Here is a 12,212-nt window from a genome sequence, read left to right as displayed (position 1 = left end):
AGGAGGGTGGCGTGCCCTAGGGGGGAGTCCAACTCCCACAGGGAGTAGGACTCCCCTTTTTCCTATTAGGAGTAGGAGAGGGAAGGAAGAGGAAGGAGGGAGGAAGGAAAGGGGGGCCGACCCCCCTCCCAATTCGGATTGGGCTTGGGGGGAGGCGCGCCCCCTCCCTTGCTCCTTTCCCCTCCTTTCCACTAAGGCCCAATAAGGCCCATATACCTCCCGGGGGGTTCCAATAACCTCCCTGTGATCCGGTATTGTCCCAATCTCACCCGGAACCTTTCCGGTGTCCAAATATAGTCGTCCAATATATCGATCTTTATGTCTCGACCATTTCGAGACTCCTCGTCAAGTCCGTGATCACATCCGGGACTCCGAACAACCTTCGGTACATCAAAATATATAAACTCATAATGAAATTGTCATCATAACGTTAAGCGTACGGACCCTACGGGTTCGAGAACAATGTAGACATGACCGAGACACGTCTCCGGTCAATAACCAATACCGGAACCTGGATGCTCATATTGGCTCCTACATATTCTACGAAGATCTTTATCGGTCAGACCGCATAACAACATACGTTTGTTCCCTTTGTCATCGGTATGTTACTTGCCCGAGATTTGATCGTCGGTATCTCAATACCTAGTTCAATCTCGTTACCGGCAAGTCTCTTTACTCGTTCCGTAATACATCATCCCGCAGGTAACTTATTAGTTGCAATGCTTGCAAGGCTTATGTGATGTTCATTACCGAGAGGGCCCAGAGATACCTCTTCGATAATCGGAGCGACAAATCCTAATCTCGAAATACACCAACCCAACAAGTACCTTCGGAGACACCTGTAGAGCACCTTTATAATCACCCAGCTATGTTGTGACGTTTGGTAGCACACAAAGTGTTCCTCCGGTAAACGGGAGTTGCATAATCTCATAGTCATAGGAACATGTATAAGTCATGAAGAAAGCAATAGCAACAAACTAAATGATCAAGTGCTAAGATAACGAAATGGGTCAAGTCAATCACATCATTCTCCTAATGATGTGATCCGATTAATCAAATGACAACTCATGTCTATGTCTAGGAAACTTAACCATCTTCGATCAACGAGCTAGTCAAGTAGAGGCATACTAGTGACACTATGTTTGTCTATGTATTCACACATGTATTACGTTTCCGGTTAATACAATTCTAGCATGAATAATAAACATTTATCATGATATAAGGAAATTAATAATAACTTTATTATTGCCTCTAGGGCATATTTCCTTCAGTACCGCCCTTACCACCGCGGTAGTACCGCTCTGGGTCCAGGTCCCTGCTTCTCTCCTCTGCGCGGCAGTACCGCTAGTTGGAGCGGCAGTACCGCTGGCTCAGCGGTAGTACCGCCCCCAAGCGGTACTACTGCCCTCTGCAGGGCTGTTTAGTGGGGCAATGGTTGGATTGTTGCTCCCACTATAAAAGGGGGGTCCCCTTCTTCCCCATTGACCTACCTCTTCCCTCTCCAGCTCCATTAATGCTCCAAGCTCCATTTTTGCCCGATCTATCTCTCTAGCCAATCAAACTTGTTGATTTGCTCGGGAGTGGTTGAGAAATCCCTGATCTACACTTCCACCAAGAGATTTTCGATTCCCCCACCTGTCCCTAGCGGATCTTGTTACTCTTGGGTGTTTGAGCACCCTAGACGGTCGAGGTCACCATGGAGCCATAGTCCATTATGGTGAAGCTTCTTGGTATTGTTGGGAGCCTCCGATTAAGTTGTGGAGATTGCCCCAACCTTGTTTGTAAAGGTCCGGTCGCCGCCTTCAAGGGCACCAATAGTGGAATCACGGCATCTCGCATTGTGTGAGGGCGTGAGGAGAATACGGTGGCCCTAGTGGCTTCTTGGGGAGCATTGTGCCTCCACACCGCTCTAACGGAGACGTACTTCCCCTTAAAAGGAAGGAACTTCGATAACACATCCTCGTCTTCACCGGATCCACTCTTGGTTATTTCTTACCTTTACTTGTGCAAGCTCTTTAGTGTTACTTCTCTTGCTTGCTTGTTTGTTTGTTGTCATTGCATCATATAGGTTGCTCACCTAGTTGCACATCTAGACAACCTACTTTGATGCAAAGTTTAATTTGGTAAAGAAAAGTTAAAAATTGTTAGTTGCCTATTCACCCCCTCTAGTCAACCATATTGATCCTTTCAATTGGTATCAGAGCCTTGTCTCTTTATTAAGGACTTTACCGTCCGAAGAGTATGGTTGATACCGTAGACGGTGTGGAGGAACACTCCGGTGTGAATCCGATCTCGTCTATGGGCGATGGGGAACCTCGGTCTCTCGTGAGGAGTTCAATGTGGCCTTGGAGATATTGAAAACCTCCACGACGACCGAGGTTGAAAGCATGTTTACTAAATTCCTTGAAGGGCTTAAACTATCCACTGCATCATTTAAAGTGGGTAATCCCACTAAGGTGACGGATGCTACCTCCGATAAGGGGGGAGCTAGTAGCGAAAAGGCTCCTTCTTCTAGTGGTAAGAATGGCACCGGCATCTTTGCTCATGTGGAACCACCACTTGTTTATGGTGGACCGGTTCCTTCCACTCATTTGAATCATGCCGGTCCTCCCCCTAAGATTATGAAAAATGAGGACTTTGATTCTTGGGTTTACCGCTTTAAACGTTATTTAAATCATGTGAACACTAATCTTTGGAGAATCATTGAAGAAGGTTTCTATCTGCATGATCCAAGCAACTTCACTCCTCGAGAAGCCGCGGATAATCAATTCAATGAGAATGCCCTCTTCATCATTCAAGATGCAATTCCACCCAAAGATCTACCTCATCTTCGGCCCTTCGCCTTGGCCAAAGACGCATGGCTTTGTGTTGTCTCACTCTACCGGGGAAGTGCAAGCATTCAACGCTCCAACTATGAAGTGGTGCAAGATGAGGCCGATGAGTTTGCAATGAAAGAAGATGAAGAACCTCGTGAGCTTTATCGGAGAGTAACCAAACTCGCGGTCTCACTCCGAGATCACGGGAGCAAGGACACGGATGACAATTGGATCAAGCGCAAATTCCTCAAGGCAATGATGCCCTACCACAAGGCCATGTCCTCCATCATTCGTCAAAGGCCGGATTTCCACACTTTGACCTCAAGCGAAGTGTTGGATGAGTTTGTGGCCATGAACATTTTGGACAAGACCGCCGACAATGCGGTGCTTCGTTCTCAAAGGGCAAAGAAGCCCAACCTTGCATTAAAGGCCAAGCTCTGTGTTGAAGAAGAAGAAGAAGAGGAAGAAGAGGAGAGCAACCCTGAAGATACAAAGTATGCATATCATGAACACATGGCACTTGCTTCAAGGCAATTTTGGAGCAAGAAAAACTCAAGGCCAAACTTTAACAAAAACAACTCAAGTGGCACGAAGAGCAAGCAACGTGCAAGGACTTGCTACAATTGTGGCAATGTGAGTCATTTTGTTGTGGAGTGCCCATATGAGAAGAGGGAAGACAATGGTGGCAAGCTCATCCGAAAGGACAAGGCCAAGTCGTTCCCCAACAAGAGCAACTTCACCAAGAAGATTCCCCCCAAGGCATTGGTGGTACAAGAAGAGTACAATGAGGATGATGACGATGATGAAGATGGTGAGTCGGTTGCCATGGCCTCTGTTGCCATTGCGACGACTCCACGGGTGTCTCTCTTCGACTCACCCAATGAGAGCATCACCGCCAAGTGCCTCATGGCTAAAGCCACCAACAAGGTAACCTCCAACATCAAAACTACCATCATTAATCATCCTTCTTCGACGGATAGCATTGATGAACATGAGGGAGCTAATGTGTAGGTGAATGAGTTTGATTCCTTTATGGGCAAACTTAAGGGTAAATCCAAGAAGCACTTTGTTGCTCTCTTGGAACAACTTGGTGAAGCCAATGACATGATCGAGGCTCACGAAGACACCATCTCTAAGATGGAAGGGCATAGTTGTGATTATGCCGATGAGATCTCAGATCTTTCCAATGCTCTTGAGGAAGAGCGTGGTATTCGTTTGGCTCTTGAGGAGTCACACAACGTTGATCATGCTAAGTTAAAGAAAGATTTTGATCATGCTCTCGTTGTGTCTCGTGTGCTAAAATCCGAGAAGGCCGAACTTGAGGTTGATCTTGCTAGACTCAAAGAGGAGTTTGATCTACTTGGCAAGGCTCACAAGGTCTTGAAGGGTGCTCATGCTAGCCTCAAAGAGTCTCATGATCAACTTCAAGTAAAGCTAACCAAGGAAAAAGCCACTTTTCCTCGTATGATGTTAATTGATAATGCAAATGCTACTAACCCGTGTTGTGAGCATGTGCATCTTGTTGAGGAGAACGCTAAGCTAAAGGTGCAACTTGAGAAAGGTCTTGCGTCTTGCATACAAGGCAAGAAGAACCTCAACGACCTCTTGACCAACCAAAAGGGAGTTGTGGCCAAGGAAGGGATTGGGTACGTGCCCGAGTCCAAGAACAAGAAGAAGAATGACAAGACCAAACGACCTCCTCCTCTCATGCAAACCTTTGTGAAGGAGGGAGAGAGTGCTTCCAAGGAGAAGAAGAACAATGCGAAGGGTGGCTGTGTCAAAAAGGGCAATGCCACTCCTCCCATCAAAGCTGGTGACTTTAATCCTTCTTATGTGTTATGTCGGGCTAGTGATGGGCATGTCTATGCCAAATTTGTTGGTTCCCCTCATGAGTACATTGAATGGTCTATTTGGGTTCCAAAGACCCTTGTTACTAACATAAAAGGACCCATTACAAAATGGGTACCTAAAACCAAGCATTGATCTCTTGTAGGTGTTTGCTTCCGATGGGGGATCATGGTTGCTCGATAGCGGAGCCACAAATCATATGACCGGAAGCAAGGACTTGGTGGTGGACGTGCACAAGATTCTATCTATGCTCACCAATGTCGAGTGGGGTGACGCCTCATCTTCTAAGGTATTGGGACTTGGCAAGGTAGTCATTTCTCATGATCTCACGATCGAGAAGGTCATGATTGTTGAGTCCCTTACATACAATTTACTTTCCGTTCGTCAACTTGCAATCATGGGCTTTGCCACTTTCTTTGATATCGATACCGTGTCCCTCTTGTGGAGCAAGACTCTTAAAGTAGCCTTTGTTGGGCATGTCGAGAACGGTCTATATGTGATTAACTTTTCGGAGCGACCCACTAAGACCGCGACATGCCTAATGGCTAAAGTTGATGTGGGATGGCTTTGGCATCGCCGTTTAGCCCATGTCAATATGAGATCTTTGCAAAGTCTTCTCAAGGGGGACCATGTCCGTGGACTAACGAATGTTAGTTTTGCTAAAGATCGTGCTTGCAGTGCTTGTATCGAAGGAAAGCTACATGAGAAGGCTCACCCTCCCACGACTATCATTTACTCAGAGAGGCCTTTGGAGCTCCTTCACTTGGATCTCTTTGGGCCTCCATCCTTCGATAGCCTTGGGGGTAGGAAGTATTGCTTGGTGATTGTGGATGACTACTCAATATACACTTGGGTGTATTTCTTCAAGAGGAAGAGCGAGACCCAACAAACTGTCATTCACTTTGCAAATGAAGCACAACGTCAACACAATGCAAAGATCTTGACAATAAGAAGTGACAAAGACACCGAGTTCAAGAACTACACCTTGGATGAGTTTCTTAGTGATGAGGGGATCAAGCATCAATATTCCGCACCTTACACCCCTCAACAAAACAGTGTTGCGGAGAGGAAGAACCGGACATTGATGGATGCGGCAAGGACCATGATGGCGGAGTTCAAGTCTCCATACAACTTTTGGGCCGAAGCCATCAACACCGCGTGTCATGCATCCAATCGGCTCTACCTCCGCAAGGGCTTGAAAAAAGACTCCATATGAGATACTCACCAGTAACGAGCCCAACCTCAAGTACTTTCGGGTGTTCGGGTGTAAGTGTTTCATTCTCAAGAAAGGTGTTCGGTTGTCTAAATTTGAAGCTAGAGCTTATGAGGGCATATTTGTTGGTTATGCTACAAACTCTCATGCTTACCGTGTCCTCAATAAATCTACGAGACTTATTGAGGAGACGTGTAACGTGGAGTTTGATGAAAATAACGGCTCCCAAGTGGAGCAAAGTGGCACTTGTGATGTAGGTGATGAAATTCCTCCTCAAGCCATAAGAAGAATGGGTGTTGGCTTTATCCTACCCATTGAGGAACCCCTTGTGGCCGAAGGAGAAGGACAATGCTCCACTCAAGTGGAGCCGTCACCAACCCAAGGCCCACACGCTTCCGAAGAACAACATGAAGGCCCTCATCCTCAAGAACAAGACCAAGGGCAAGATCATGCTCAAGACGGTGTTGACACACCAAGTGATGCCCAAGGTCAAGTTCTCTCCTCCGAGCAAGTTCAAGAACAAGAACAAGCTCAAGATGACACTCAAGATGATCAAGTGACCACTTCTCGTCTCACCCCCGAGAAGGAATTGGAGCGTCGTGCCACCAAGGTTGCTTCCAAGCTCTCCACCAAGGATCATCTCATGATGAATGTGCTTGGAAGCTTAAGAAAGGGGGTAAGCACTCGTAGACAATTAGCAAACTATTGTGAGCATCACGTGTTTGTCTCTTGTGTCAAACCCCACAAGGTCTATGAGGTGCTCGAAGATCCGGATTGGCTCAATGCCATGCATGAAGAACTCAACAACTTCGAGCATAACAAAGTGTGGAGATTGGTGCCAAGACCGACGGGGAACCACAATGTCATTGGAACCAAGTGGATATTTAAGAACAAGCAAGATGCCCATGGGATTATCATTCGCAACAAGGCTCATTTGGTAGCACAAGGCTACTTCCAAGTCGAGGGTATCGACTACGGTGAAACCTTTGCTCCCGTTGCTCGTCTTGAATCCATTTGCATGTTGATTGCATATGCTTCTCATCATAACTTTAAGTTACAACAAATGGATGTGAAGAGTGCTTTTCTTAATGGTCCTATTAATGAATTGGTTTATGTCAAGCAACCCCCCGGGTTCGAGGATCCCTACTTTCTTGATCATGTGTATCAACTCGATAAGGCACTCTATGGCCTTAAACAAGCCCCACGTGCGTGGTATGACCACCTTACTGAGTTGTTACAAGACCGTGGTTTTGAAGTTGGGCTAATCGACCCCACTCTTTTTACTAAGAAGGTCAAGGGGGAGTTGTTTGTGTGCCAATTATATGTTGATGATATTATCTTTGGTTCCCCTAACAAAGCTTTCAATGAGGAATTTGCCGCTCTCATGACCTCAAAGTTCGAGATGTCTTCCATGGGAGAGTTGAAGTTCTTTCTAGGGTTCGAAGTGAAGTAAAGAAGAGAAGGAACCTTCATCAACCAATCCAAATACACTCAAGACATGCTCAAGAGATTCAAGCTAAGTGACGTCAAGCCGGCTTCCACTCCAATGCCCACCAAGTGCCAACTTGACATTGATCCCAATGGTAAAGCGGTGGATCAAAAGGTATATCGCTCCATGATTGGATCCTTGCTTTACCTTTCTGCATCTAGACCGGATATCATGTCGAGTGTGGAATTTGTGCACGGTTTCAAGCCGCACCTAAGGAAATTCACTATGTGGCGGTCAAACGAATCTTTCGATATTTGGCTCATACCCCAAACTTTGGCTTATGGTACCCAAGAGGATCAAACTTCAAGCTTGTAGGGTATTTGGATTCCGATTGGGCGGGAGACAAAGTGGATATGAAGTCCACTTCCGGAGGGTGCCAATTCCTTGGTTGCTCTTTGGTAAGTTGGTTTTCCAAAAAGCAAAGTTGTGTGTCTCTCTCGTCCACCGAAGCGGAGTATGTAGCGGCCGGTAGTTGTTGTGCACAACTCCTATGGATGAGGCAAACTTTAAAGGATTATGGTGTCATTTGTGACAAAGTGCCTCTTTGGTGTGACAATGAAAGTGCCATCAAGATCTCTCTCAACCCGGTGCAACACTTCAAGACGAAGCATATTGAGATTCGGTATCACTTCATCCGGGATCACATTAGGCGAGGAGAGATCGACCTCAACTATGTCAACACTCATGATAACCTTGCAGATATTTTCACGAAGCCCTTGGATGAAGCAAGATTTCGCGAGTTAAGGCATGAGCTAAATATCATTGATTCGAGCAATGTGACTTGAACCCTTGCACACCCCACCACGCTCAATTTGTTGTCTAGTTTAGATGTAGGCATGGACATAGGGGGAGTGTTGTTCTCTCAATGAACTCTCCCTCCTCCCATTATGCATAAATTGATCAAGTCTTTCACATTAGCCATTGTCGATGGTACTTGTGTTTCAAAGACGAGTTTTGGTCATGGGCCCAAGGTTAAAATCTTCGCGGCGCCATACCTCTTGACTCAAACATAGGTGGCCTCGGCCACTGCCCTCTCTTGAAGAGGTGTGTCTTGGCCTTTTGCTGGTGTGCTCTCTCTTCTTCTTGCCTTTTTGTTTTTTTATTTCGAGCTTAGTCGTGTTGTTTAGTTTCCGTGGCGTGCTGGGCGGTACTACCGCTGGTGGTGCGCGGTACTACCGCTGAGGGACGGGACCAGGGGATTATATCGGGGCAGGGGGAGGTTTCTTCTCCCCCATACCCATTCACTTCGCCCCCTCATTCCTCTTCCTCTCTCCAGCCTCGCCTCACCGCGGGAGGGCTCCGGCGGATCTTCATCTCCGGGGCGTCCCTCTCCATTTCCTTCGGTGGAGTCGATCCCCACCTCGTTCTCTTGCCATGGATGCCGGTATTGCCCCCGTTCCTTCTCTCCTTTTGTCTTGTTTTCAGATCTTGCGTCTTAGAGGCAATGGTGGTTGCATCTCTAGATTTTTGGCTAAATCTAGGCTTGAGTAGGTTGGAGAAGGCAACTAGACTATCTAGATTAGAGTTTGGTAGGAATACTTTTGAATTTGGCAGGCCGGTAGTGCCGGATCTGACCACGATAGTAGGGAACTGCTGTTTCCCCGCCTCGAGCGGTACTACCGCTCTCTTTGGAGCGGTACTACCGCTTGGGTGGTACTACCGCGTGCATGTCACGGTACTACCGCTGCCTGCCAAGTTCCATCATGTTCCTGCCATACCTTGATCCTTTTGTTGAGTTTGTTGGCTTATGCTCATTATTTCTGGTTATTTTGCGTGTTCTTGTGTTTGGTTCCAGGTGATGAACATCCTGAGCATCAAGCTCGCCGTGTCAACCCTGGGCGTGCAATGTCAAAGCGCTACCGCACCTCTGAGCCAGCAGGTGGTTCCTCTAGCACTCAACCGCCACCAGCAGGCGCTTCCGCAAGTGCTCCTCCACCACCTCAGCAGTCGAAGAGATCCGCCAACAAGCCAAATGGAAGGACTGTGACTGAGATGGCTGCCAAGGAGTTTTGGGAAAAGCGTCGCCGCAACCCCTATGAGGCGGACCAAGATCCCACTTTGGTCAACCGCCCGTTCTGGAACCGCTTTCAGTTTGCCATCTATTTTGATGTGATCAAGGCCAAGAAGAATCTCTATGTTGATGTTTGCTCCATCGACATTGATGCCATGGAGAAGGACCCCGAGTACTTTGGCGAAGCCCTTCATATGTGTAATCAGCTGAACATTCTCAGGATCATGCAGTTCAACAAGGATTTTGATGCAGACTTGGTGGCCCAATTCTTTGCTACCGTTCATCTTGGAACTGATGCCAACAGGACTCTGACTTGGATGACCAATGGCAAGTTGCTTTCCGTCAAGTGGAAGGCCTTCCTGGAGTTACTTGATGTGGAAGATAACGGGCTTGAGACTCCTGTAGGCTTCCGCCCTCACCGCAATGTACATCCACTCACAAGCAAGCCCTTTGGCCCTACTGCACTGTGAAGGTTCACCCAGTGACCAAGAAGGAAACCTATGAGCTGTCTACGTATCTGGACGTTCTTCATCGTGTCTTCCGTGAGACTCTCTTCCCTCGCATCGGGAATCTGGATCAGGTCCACTCCTATCTCGTGGACATGCTTCTTTTCTGCTAGCATGAGAAGGAAGCAAACACTGGAGAGAGCCTGGACATTTCTCATGTTATGTGGTCTGAACTTCTCTCTGCCGTTTCTGAGCACAAGTGCCCGATATATGGTCCATTCATCATGAGGCTCATTGAGAAGGCCTAGGCTCGTGTCTATCCCAGAGTGTTGCTGGAAACTGGAGACTTGGTTTCTCATGAGATCAAGCGTCTGAGGAAGAAGGACAATTGGGGCACTCCAGCGCCTAAACCCGGGGGTCCATCTACTGCTGCTGCTGCCATGGAGGCTGAGGGTGAGGCTGCAACTGATGATCACGAGGAGGACTTTGGACCCGCTAGTGCAGAACCTTCTTGGCAAAGAAGCTCAAATGCAAGATGAAGAAGCTGTTCTGCATGGAGTCTCATGGTCAGTACATGACTCATGTGGCTGAGAAGCAAGCTAGGGTGCGCCACAAGGAGCTCATGCATCACCTGGGTGCGACCATTGTTAGCGGTTCTGAGGGATAGATCACTGAAGAGGAAGAATGGATTCACCAGCATTGCCCTTGGACTGATTCAGACTGTCGGATTTCGGGTTCCGGCAGACCCGTGAGGTTCGAACACTGGGGTGCGCACGGAGATCTCTCCCCTACCGATCTATGTCCGATCCTCTCGTGCAAACTAAGATGAAAATGATGAACAACATAAGAGACACGAGGTTTATACTGGTTCAGGCCACCGTTGTGGTGTAATACCCTGCTCCAGTGTGTGGTGTGGTGGATTGCCTCAGGGGGCTGATGATGAATAGTACAAGGGAAGAACAGCCTCGCGAGAGGTGTTCTTGAGCTGGTGCGATGAATTGCTAGGGTGAGTTCAGTCGCCTCTCTCTCTCTTTCTGCTAGAGTTCTACCAGATTTCGAGATGTCTGTCTGCCTGTCCCCCTCTCTTCTCGGTCTCTAGATGTCTCTACTCTGTGGTGGCTAGCTCTATTTATAGAGTCCCTGGGCCTCTCCCCGAATAATTGAGTGGGAAGGGCGCCAAAAATTGGCTATTTTGAAGGGGAACATCTAGTACAAGTTATCCTGACCAAAGGTGGTCTTCGGCTGCCAAAAGCACTAGTGATGACGCCGTCTTGGGCTCCACGGTGACCTCTGTCCTGCCGCTCTGCTGGTCTTGGTCCCGTTGCACTGGAATGGCAACCTTTGCCTGATGCCTTGGCATGTGCTTGCCCCCTTTGCACCAAAGGGGAAACAAGGACCCTGCGCAGGCCGGCGCCCGCCTGGCGCCCGCCCGGCCTTGATCGTCATGGCTTGCGTCATGGGATCCTCGCGAGGTACCCTTGCATTGATCTCTCCGCCTCCTCGCGAGCCTGCCTGATGAGGCTGCCTCTGAGGAAGCTTCCTGTCATCCGCCCCGCGAGGCTTGGCCCCTCGCGAGGGTCTTGAGCTCGCACTGATGAAGATGGGCCGCGTCGGGCCCCCACTTGAGCCATGCCGCAGGCCACAGGCAGGCAAGTCTGGGGACCCCCGTTCCCAGAACGCCGACAGTAGCCCCCGGGCCCAAGGCGCACTCGGGCTTGGCCTGGCAGGGAAGCGACGCGGGCCCTAACAGCCTGCGGCCTTGGGTGCCGCGTGGCGGCCGACTAGACGTGGGCGTATGCACTTCCCACGATGCCTCAGCGACCGCACGACTTGACAAGTCCCTACATGCAGAGAAACCGGTCATGATTACCTGCGATCGTGGTGCTCGGCGGTTGGCCTCCTTCGGCTATAAGTACGGGGCTGGGCGAGCCCCTTCAGTCCATCCCTTCTTGCTGCTCCTTTTCTTCTTCTTGGCTAATCACCGTCCCCATGGCCCAAAGAGATTCTCAGCCGCGGAGAAAGGAAAGGCCCCCTGGGCAGGGCCTGACCCTCCCCCGACCAAGCGCGGCCGAGGCCGCCCTCGCAAGTACACCACGGTCCCCGTGGTAGCCTCCCGCGGTCATGGAGACGGTTCCTTGCGTGGTGGTGAGCGCCCGGTTGCCGACGAGGGGCACGCCGTGGGTGTGCGCCCCCCTAGACCACACTTCCGCTCTGTGGAGGTGCTGCCGGAGTTCGTTGTGTGGTCGGCGGACCCATCCAGCACCCGGCTCTAGCTCCCACGTTTCTTCATAGATGAACTGCCGGCGAGCGCTCGGTGCGGCTTCTGGCTCCAGGCAGACGACTGCTGCAGCAGGGCCTCCTGGGCTTCGCTGGAGCTCTCCGTCTCTGG

The sequence above is a fragment of the Triticum dicoccoides genome, chromosome 2A, assembly GCF_002162155.2.
Source record: "Triticum dicoccoides isolate Atlit2015 ecotype Zavitan chromosome 2A, WEW_v2.0, whole genome shotgun sequence".
In the NCBI taxonomy this organism is placed as follows: domain Eukaryota; kingdom Viridiplantae; phylum Streptophyta; class Magnoliopsida; order Poales; family Poaceae; genus Triticum; species Triticum dicoccoides.
This window is presented reverse-complemented; position numbering follows the sequence as displayed.